We start from the raw sequence: 10,490 nt of genomic DNA, 5'->3' as shown, positions 1-10,490 counted from the left end.
TTGTGTGTGTGTGTGTGTGTGTATGTGTGTGTGGGGGGTGTTTGTGTGTGTGTTTGTGTGTGTGTGTGTGTGTGTGTGTGTGTGTGTTTGGTAAATCAGGTAAGTTCAGAATAGGGGGCTACAGAAACTGCCGTACAGCAGCGTGTCGACAAGTTTAAGTCTAGTGACCAGAAGGTGCCTGTCAATGCATAATATAAATTAATAACTCTGATTTTTACACACATTCTAACTATTTAAATCTGTCATCTTCATGATTACCGTATTTTAAAAAGCAGACAACTATCTACATGCTCCACAAAAATAGATTCGATGCATATTAATATAATGACCACGATGTTCACATAAGTTTTGTTTTTTTTAAATTCAAGTCTGTCGTCTTTATAAAATTTCAAAAAGGCAGACAACTGAATGCTCTACAAAGGTATGCAGCTTTAATGTTCACACATACCTATATAATTAATTTAAATCGGTGACCTTCATTATGCAGACAAGAGCATGTTCTCCACTCTACAAATTTATGTTTTTGATTCGTGCTCCTTGTTTCCAAATGTGCTGTAACAATGGCTTGGTTCTGCTGCTGCTGCTGGCGAATAATATGAATTATGTGTCCGCTTTGGTGTCTGTGGTGTAGTCATGATGCTCTTCACTCCCTGTCTCGTGCGTGAAGGTGACTCGAGTTCGAATCCTGGGTGGGAAGAGCATTTTAATTGAGTACATTTTGGTCTTTCTACTGGGATTTTGCATCACTCTCAGTCTGGGCTGGCGGTGAAAAGCCTGCCTTTTGAATGATCTAAACTGTGTCAATGGGAGTGTAAAACACCTAAAATAACATTTTAAAAACCATTTTATTTATTTAAAAAAGATGTCCCTGTGGGTGGTTAGTGGTTGCTCTGGTGTGGTTTGCTCCTGCGTTCCTATCAAACATCATCTATCGTCCTTATCTCTCCTCCTCCTCCTTTTGTGTATATGTAACTCTCTTGTAACATCTCTAATCTTCGGCATTTATAACAATATAAAGACCTTATGGCTATGGTGTTGCAAGTGCCGTAAAAATTCTTACTAATACCGTACTAAAGACATGTCCGATACGTCTTTTAAGAGCTGACGCAACCCTAGGATTACAAAGTTATTTCTGCTCAGTACCTAGTTTTGAGAAATTTGACGCCAAAGATTTGAATTTCACACCATTTCAAGCTTTTTCCAATGCAATTCTTTGAATATCTTGGTAAAGACTCCGAATAGTCTTACGATTTTTATAGAGCAGATAAGGCATTTGGTTTCTGACTCCAATGTCTTAGTAACTCAAAACGGCCTAAAATGTCAGATAGAACTCTGTAATTCTGATGCAGTTCTACGTTGGTTTAGACTGTTGACATGACCAACATAATTTACAGCTAAAAGTTGATTTTTAGTTTTAGTAAAAGTTTTACGGCATTTTAAGGTAACATAAGGGCCGAGGATTAGAGGTGTTGCAAGAGATCAACAAACATTTAAAAAAATAAATAAACAAATAAGGAGGAGAGTCAGGAAAATAGATGTTTGATAGGAAGGTAGGAGCACCCCACACCAGAGCACCCGCCAACCACCCGCAGTTGAAAGTTAGGTCCACTGGAGTGAAAAAAGTCAACACCAATGTGAGTCGTCAGTGTTTTAACGCGCACACAGATACAGTGTAGGTAAGTTGTGGAAAGTGTTTTGGTGTGTGCTTCAGTGTATGTATGCGTGTGTGTATAAGTCTTTATGTATAAAAGTCTGTTTGTGCTTATTTTTGTGTGTAAATATGCATATGTGAGGCAGCGCGGTGGAATCAGGCGCTCGTCAAAATAATGAAATGGAAGAAGGGGGCATTTTCCCATCAGTTTTGCAATTTTTATCAAAATTTTGTTTTTTGGCTAAACACCTTTTATGTTGATATGAAAATACATTTCCATGTGAATTTTACTGAAAAACCTTGTTTAAAGCCTCACAGTATGTAATTTTCAGTTTTCAAAGACTCATAGGCTATTGAAGTTACCAAACTTAGGCGGCCATTTTCTCATTAATTTAACAACTGAAAACAGGCTACCTCACCGTCTTCAATCACATATATCTTAACGTCTATTCAAGATAAATGTATATTTCACCCAAGTAAAGACAAGTGAACAAGCCTTAAGATGATACCAATAACTCTACATGCCCAACAATTGACGAGAGCCTGATTCCACCACGCTGCCTCACATGTATGTATGTGTGTTTATGTGTATAAATATGTTTATACTATACATAATTATGTATGTGTATGTGTTTGCCTGAGCGTTTGCCTTCGTGTGTGTGTGTGTGTGTGTGTGTGTGTGTGTGTGTGTGTGTGTATGTGTGTGTGTGTGTGTGAGAGAGAGAGAGAGTGTGTGCGAGTCTGATTGCGTGTTACTGCCTCTTTCTCTCTCTCTCTCTCTCTTCCTCTCTCACTCTATCTCTCTCTCTTTCTCTCTCTCTTCCCCTCTTTCTCTATGTATCTACCTCTCTCGTCCTCTCTAACTCTCTCTCTCTCTCACACACACTCTCTCTCTCTCTTCCTCTCTCACTCTATCTATCTCTCACTCTATCTATCTCTCTCTCTCTTCCTCTCTCACTCTTTCTCTATTTATCTATCTCTCTCTTCCTCTCTCACTCCCCCCCCTCTCTCTCTCTCTCTCTCTCTAGCTCTCTCTCTCTCTCTCTCTCTCTCTCTCTCTCTCTCTCTCTCTGCGTGTGTGTAAACTAGATTTAAAGATATTGTTGAACATGGCAGAGCCTTATAACTTTCCAGCTAAGTACATGCACCCTCATCAATAAGAAGAGCTGTTTCTTATTCTGGACACCCGACCTGTGACGTAAGCAATCTGAAATGAGGTCAGATCGACAGCGTTCTCCGACCTTTCTAAAGTGAGGGCATCAACCCTGTACATTCTTTCACAGGTCTTGTGGAAGTTGAAATTACACACCTTTAAGGGGGTATCATACGTTCAGTAAAAACTGACAGTTCATCTTCTTTGGGGCAACAAAATACAGTGGGCGGTTGGCGGGTGCTCTGGTGTCGTTTGCTCCTTTGATTTCATCAGATATTTAGGCCTATCGTCCTTACCTGTCCCCCTTCTCTTTTGTGTTTTTCACTCTCTTGTAACATCTCTAATCTTCCTCACTGAAATGACCTAACTGTATTGCAAGTGCGTAAAACTTTAACTATAAAAATTTTTTTTTTTAAACAGATGAAAGGAAAATACCGGTACTACGTCAAAAAATCTTGGTATGAAAAAGAAAAACCAAACAGTAGGTGGTTGACGGGAGCTTTGTTGTGGTTTGCTTCTTCTTTCCTGTCAAACATCTATCGTCTTTATCTCCCCTCCATTTTTGTGTTTGTTACTCTCTTGTAACACCTCTAATCTTCGACACTTACAAGACCTTGTTGTGTTGCAAGTGCCGTAAAACACTTACTAAAACCCGAAAGAAAAAAACCAAAAAAATATTTAAAAAAAATTAATCTTCAAAACGCAGCAAGTAAAAGTCTATCGCGGGTAATTTTGTTCGTCGTCTCTACACGCTGACTCCTAGTCCCATATTATTTTTACGGTAGGATGTAGATCTTGTATTAGGTACGTTTATCAAATAGAATTGCATCCACAAAACAGTCCACCGCACTGAAACATAAAAAATAAAAATCACCCCCCCCCCCTTAAATAAAGATCAAATTCGGAACCAGGGTGTCAAAATAAACAGCATGACCCGCAAGTGACTATTTCTTTGCTGTATTTTGAGGAACAAAAAAAAAAGACGCATTTTTAACAAGACAGTATTAAGTAGGCCTATAATAAGGTAGAGTTTTGTTATCAAAAAGAAGACGGACAATCAATAAATTGTTGTTAGTCTTATTAAAACTGAACGTGTAATATTCTCTTTACGAAGTAGTTACCCATGCCCGACGCTCATGCAATCTTTATTCCATCATTTGTTTGGTTTCATTTTTTGTTTGGTTTTTGTTTGCTGTTTTATTTTGTTTGCTTTAAAAGTATTCTTAATGTTTCAGTTACTTTTTTCATTTCTTTATTTTAACATTGTTTTTTGTTTTGTTTTTTGTTGTTCGTTTTTATTTGGGGTCAGGGAGGGGGGGGGCGGGTCTCTCGTGCAAATGTATGCACACACACACACACACACACACACACACACACACACACACACACACACACACACACATATAGCGTAGCGAATAAAATTTTTGAAATTTCCGTTGCTGTCAGGTTTGCAACCAGGAAGGCCTATCTATTGAATAACACCAGAACCTCAAGACCACGAGATCCCAAGGCTAAAACAGCACCTGGTCATGGATGGCTGGTGCCTGTATAAATAAATAATTGATGACCCCGAGAGCCCCCAGTAGCTGTTAGGTGCTTCACAGCGTCACATACAAGAGAAATTAGTTCAGTTCTCGCTCGAGGAAAATTTTTCTCCTGTAGTCATATGCCTGTAACAACACGCAAGTTTGATGGAAAGAGAAGCAGGGGCAGACAGATGGAAAAGATACTGGACAAGATGACAACATGGCTAGGAGCAGCACGAACAACAGACATCATTGTTGCAACGCAAGACAAGAGTGAAGTGGAGGTCTATGATCGCCCATGCCAGTCGGCAAGGCACCGTATGATGATGATGAGTCAAATCTCCATCTTTCTTTTGGGACTCCCCCCCCCTCCTCCTTTCTTTTGGGACCCCCCCCCCCCCCCCCCAAAGGGCAGTGCTACTGACTGAAGTGTCTTTAGGCCATTCCAAAAGGGAATTAACACTAACACGTTAACATTAACATTAACACGTTCTTAAGCACAGTAGAATTGTAAATGGGCTGATTCATCGATGTTATAGTTATGCTCATATTGTGCCGGGACAACCCGGAACAACATAGGGGGAACTGCTGCTTTTTCGATCCTCATCCTTACTATCGTCATTTTTCTTCTACTTATATTTTGTATGCTTGTCACTCTCCTGTGAACTGCTATTTCTGGGGTGCCTTGATAGTCGAAGCAGACTTTGTGCTGTTGAAGCTAGAGAGGTGAGCAGAGTAAGTCTGATTCCATGTTTAGACTTCTTTGTTGACATCCACCCCTTGGCGCTCATATGACCTTATGCAGTTGCGAGCGCCGTAAAACCTTACTAAAACCTAGCTTTCTTCTGGTACGTTGTATCTCTCTCATCCAGGGTCAGTAGGCCCATTTGATCCTTCTTTTCTATCAAAGATCTGTCGTCTTTATCTCTCCTCCTTCTTATCTTTGTATGTTACTCTCTGGTAGTAACATTTTTAATACATGTATTCAGAACTCACCTAATAGTAGTGTTGCAAGCGCTGTAGGCTACTGTAAAACTCTTACTAAAACTAAACTTAGTCAAAAATATTTCGGCTATCCCATTTTCAAATGTCTATTTCTATTTTATATTTAAAAAATATTGATCTAGACTCCCACCCATATCTTCTCTTTATGCTTTTTTTTCTTCTAAATATGAAAATAGTGTACCAAGGAAGTGGAAGCAGATTGGATATTTTATTTGGAGTGTCAAGTATTTGTTTTGTTTTTGTAAGTGTTTTACGGCGCTCGCAACTGCATAAGGTCATATCAGCGCGCGGGACACATTAAACTTTTTCAGTTGGTAGGAAATTTTGAATTTTGCCCGGGTGGCGGCCGAAGCCTACTCTTATCGATTTTTGACCACCAAGGAATCTTTAACGTGCGCAACTTGCACACGGGCCTTCGAGATTTTTCGCCCTTGTCCGAGAAGGCTAGGTGTAGATCTTTCCTACCATAAGATCAGGGATGCGGCTGAAAGACAGCAGTAAGAAGAAGCCAAGGAGTAGCAGTAGAAAGGCTGTAGAAAGAATCAGGAGCTCAGAGGAGGGGGACAAAGGAGATGAGGGGGTGGAGGCAGAAAGAGGAGACGAAAGCAGACGACAGAACATTATTAGAGAGCAGGAAAGGAGGTGCAAGTAGACAAATTTAGAGAAGAAAATGTTTCGGTCACTACCCAGATTCGAACCCGGGACCTTTGAATGAGAGGCCAACACCTTAACCTCTAGGCCACGAGAGCCCCCTAGTGTCAAGTATGATTTTTGGCAAAATTGTAGGCCCTACATAATAATATTATATAAGACAAAAATTACGATAATTGATGCAAGACTACAACCAATGCCTTTTTTGCCACTTTGTCATTTGTCTGAGTCGCGCATCCAGGCATCAGTTTGTGCATGACGCTCACCATCAAAATCGATTTGAAACTTTCTTTTACTTTGAGATATATATCAAAGTCTGTCAATCTTTGCAATTATTCACCGTTTTCAAATTTTTGGCCTTTGTCACTTTACGAACGTACCTAGCTATCTCGCCTCCAGAGTGTCACTTTACGAACGTACCTAGCTATCTCGCCTCCAGAGTGTCACTTTACGAACGTACCTAGCTATCTCGCCTCCAGAGTGTCACTTTACGAACGTACCTAGCTATCTCGCCTCCAGAGTGTCACTTTACGAACGTACCTAGCTATCTCGCCTCCAGAGTGTCACTTTACGAACGTACCTAGCTATCTCGCCCCCAGAGTGTCACTTTACGAACGTACCTAGCTATCTCGCCTCCAGAGTGTCACTTTACGAACGTACCTAGCTATCTCGCCTCCAGAGTGTCACTTTACGAACGTACCTAGCTATCTCGCCTCCAGAGTGTCACTTTACGAACGTGCCTAGCTATCTCGCCTCCAGAGTGTCACTTTACGAACGTGCCTAGCTATCTCGCCTCCAGAGTGTCACTTTACGAACGTGCCTAGCTATCTCGCCTCCAGAGTGTCACTTTACGAACGTGCCTAGCTATCTCGCCTCCAGAGTGTCACTTTACGAACGTACCTAGCTATCTCGCCTCCAGAGTGTCACTTTACGAACGTGCCTAGCTATCTCGCCTCCAGAGCCTACAACACCAAGCACTCAGGCTATAAAGGAAGAGGAAGGCCACGCAAAAGGAGGATTGAGGGTGTCAAGGAAACCCTGAGAAATCATAATATCCCAATTGAAAGAGTTGAAGACCTGGCTTACCATTGAAAACTGCATCTCCCTTCGACCCTTAACCGCAACAGAAGATAAAAAAGTAAAAGTAAATAAGTATCACTTTATCTCATAAACAATAACAAACTACTTACTCTGTGATGCTTTGGCTCAATTTGACATTTAATTTAAACAACTCACAGTTCACCGTTTATACTCAAGTAGGCCTACAAATTCACTAAAGAAACATAAAAAACCCCACCAGTAATAAATGAGCCACATTTTCTTTCTGGTTCACACACTTGAATACAAATGTAATACAGTAATTTTTAAACATACACAATGTTGTATGAGAATGAACAGGTTTATGAAAATACATTCATCTGGATATATATACAGAAAAAAAAACAAAGCAATATCAACATTATAGACTTTCAGTTTCTGGTATCTGCATACAATGTTGTTGACACTAACACAACTACTGGTGGGGACCTAAATAACTTTGAATTTCTGTATGGGACAATGTTCTCCAAAAAAAAGGGAAGAAATAATGACAAGTGACCAAAGCTACCCAGTGAGATTGGAATTTTAATTTTTGATCAGCAGTAGACGACTGACTCATTTCCAAGAAAGCAAGATCCAGAGTGTAGAAATTCATTCATACCAACTGAACGCACAGTTCTGCAAATATAAAGGGGGTGGGGAAGGGGGGGGGAGATTTTTTACAGAGCAGAGGCACATGTCATCATATTTATGTCCTTTCTCGTTGTGGGTATGCGTGATGCCCTTGAACTTTATATATAGTAAAATTGCCATTGTAAACAATAAAGAAAAAATTCCCCCTGTGAGATGAATAAAGACTGCCATTGTCATAATCTACACAAATTTCACAAATACAAACCCCTGACCATGTGCCAACTCCCAATTTCAACGGATGGAGGAAACCGTCCAGGTAGTGGCAGATGTCATTTAACCCATTGCTGACGGCCTACGAGAAAACTGAATCCGAATCACTCTCTAAAACTTGCTTCAGTCCATCATTTCCAAGTTTTTGTTAAAACTACTTTCGAGTTATTGTTCGTGCATTTCCGTACGCTTATCGCTCGCTAATTTTGTAGCTGTTTGGAGGGAAAGTTGATTCAGTTTTAGAGTGGGGGTACCGAGATTTGTGGATGTGGCTGAAGGCAGCCCAGGTGGGTTTGTCTGCTCAAGGAGGCAACTCAGGTAGAAATGGGTTAATGTTCTGCTTGGAAATACATGTAGGTGTGCGGTACAAGCATTTTGGCCTCTCAGAGGGGAGCAAAAGCGAACGCTGACTGTAAAAATGTTGACAAACACCGGTGTAAGTATTATCTCTCACATTCTGGCACCATTATAGTATTTGGTAGGCACATGCCGCCACCCCAGAAATACAAAATTCTATCTGCTCAGTACCTAGATTTGAGAAATTTGCCGCGAAAAATTTTGACTTTCACAACCTGTTAAACTTTTCAAATGCAATTCTTTGAATATCTTGATAAAGACTCCGAATAATCTTTCAATTTTGATGAGCGGTTAGAACATTTGGTTTCTGGCCTCATGGTCTTAGTAACTCAAAACGGCAAAAAATGACAGATAGGACTTTGTAATTCTAAGTAGCGAAGAGCCAGAGAAACTGTCACATAGAGTTTTGTTCGAGAAAGATCTGGTTCATTCCTCAATTCTCTTTTCACCGGGACCCATATGTATCAATGACACATATTATATCAATAAAGGAAAATTTATCATTTCTCCTCCACAAAATGTTTGCACCCAGCACTTTTAAACTATTTATCTCCGACGAGCTGCTCCCAGCGGCTAGGTAGGGCACATTCCTTTACGACGACTTCGACATCAAATTACTTTACGGCAATTGCCAGAAACAGGTCTCTTATACCGGAAGTTCATTCATTAGATGACATGAAGAACTATCAAAATAGGTTTGCTAGTTTCGATGAAATGACCCATTTAATGACGTTTTAGTCATTTTTAGATTTAGCACCAAAAAAGATCCCCCGCATAGTGGGTGTACCCCCCTCGGAGATAAAGACTTTTTTAAAAAGCTGCAGCGTAAGGCTATAATAATATTCCCATCACAGAAAAGCACACTCCTCAGAGATACCTGTGTGTTTCTGATCACAGAAAATTATGCTGACATAATGAGTTAATTCTCAGATTTCAGCCCCATGGACAAAGAGGGATCCAACAAAATGTGAGGCAGCGTGGTGGAATCAGGCTCTCGTCAATTTTTGGGCTTTGGGCATGTAGAGTTATTGGTATCATCTTAAAGCTTGTTCACTTGTCTTTTCTTGGATGAGCAAAGTATTCGTTTATCTTGAATACAAGTTGAGATATTTGCGAATGAAGGAGGTGGGGGTCACCTGTTTTCAGAGGTAAAATTAGAGAAAAAATGGCTGCCAAAGATTAGTTATAACGTTAGCTTAAGAGTCCGTGGTAACTGAAAATTTACATTTTTTGGGCCTTTAATCAACGTTTTTATGAAAAATCCACACATAAATGAGCTCTTTAATGGGCACGAAAGGTGTTGAGCCAAAAAACAAAAATTTGATATAAATTCACAAACCTGCGGAAAAATGCAGGTTTCTTCACTTTGATTATTTTGACAAGAGCCTGATTCCACCACGCTGCCTCACAAATTATAGGTAGAGTTTGTACTGTTTATAACATGAAATGGTAAAAGACATGTTAAACTTGAAGAAAATGGCATCAGTTTCAAATTTACAGATTTGATGTGTTTTGGGTTGTCTTTTTTTTTATCAACATCTCTATTCATGGATTATGAGATGAAACACATTTTGTCAGCATGCCTCACATTTTACTGCCGTAGAACTACAAAGTTCTATCTGACGTTTTTGGCCGCTTTGAGTTACTAAGACCATGAGGTCAGAAATCGAATGCTCTATCTGCTCTATCAAAATTGTAAGAATATTCGGAGTCGCTATCAAGATATTCAAAAAATTACATTTGAAAAAGCTTGACATGTTGTGAAACTTACAAAGTTTTCAAGTCAAACTTCTCAAAACTAGGTAGACTACTGAGCAGATAGAACTTGTGAGGCAGCGTGGTGGAATCAAGCTCTCGTCAATTTTTGAGCATGTAGAGTTATTGGTATCATCTTAAAGCTTGTTCGCTTGTCTTTTTTTGGATGGAAAAAATATCCATTTATCTTGAATACAAGTCGAGATATTTGGGAAAGAAGGAGGTGGGGGTCACTTGTTTTCAGAAGTAAAATTAGTGAGAAAATGGCCGCCAAAGATTAGTTATGCCCTTAGATTAAGAGTCCGTGGTAGCTGAAAATCTACATTTTTTGTGCCTTTAATCAAAGTTTTTCAGAAAAATTCCCACTGAAATGAGCTTTTTTAATGGGCATGAAAGGTGAGCCAAAAAACAAAAATTTGATAAAAATTCACAAACCTGCGGAAAAATGCAA

This window comes from Aplysia californica, unplaced genomic scaffold (assembly GCF_000002075.1).
Source record: "Aplysia californica isolate F4 #8 unplaced genomic scaffold, AplCal3.0 scaffold00815, whole genome shotgun sequence".
Classification (NCBI taxonomy): Eukaryota; Metazoa; Mollusca; class Gastropoda; order Aplysiida; family Aplysiidae; genus Aplysia; species Aplysia californica.
This window is presented reverse-complemented; position numbering follows the sequence as displayed.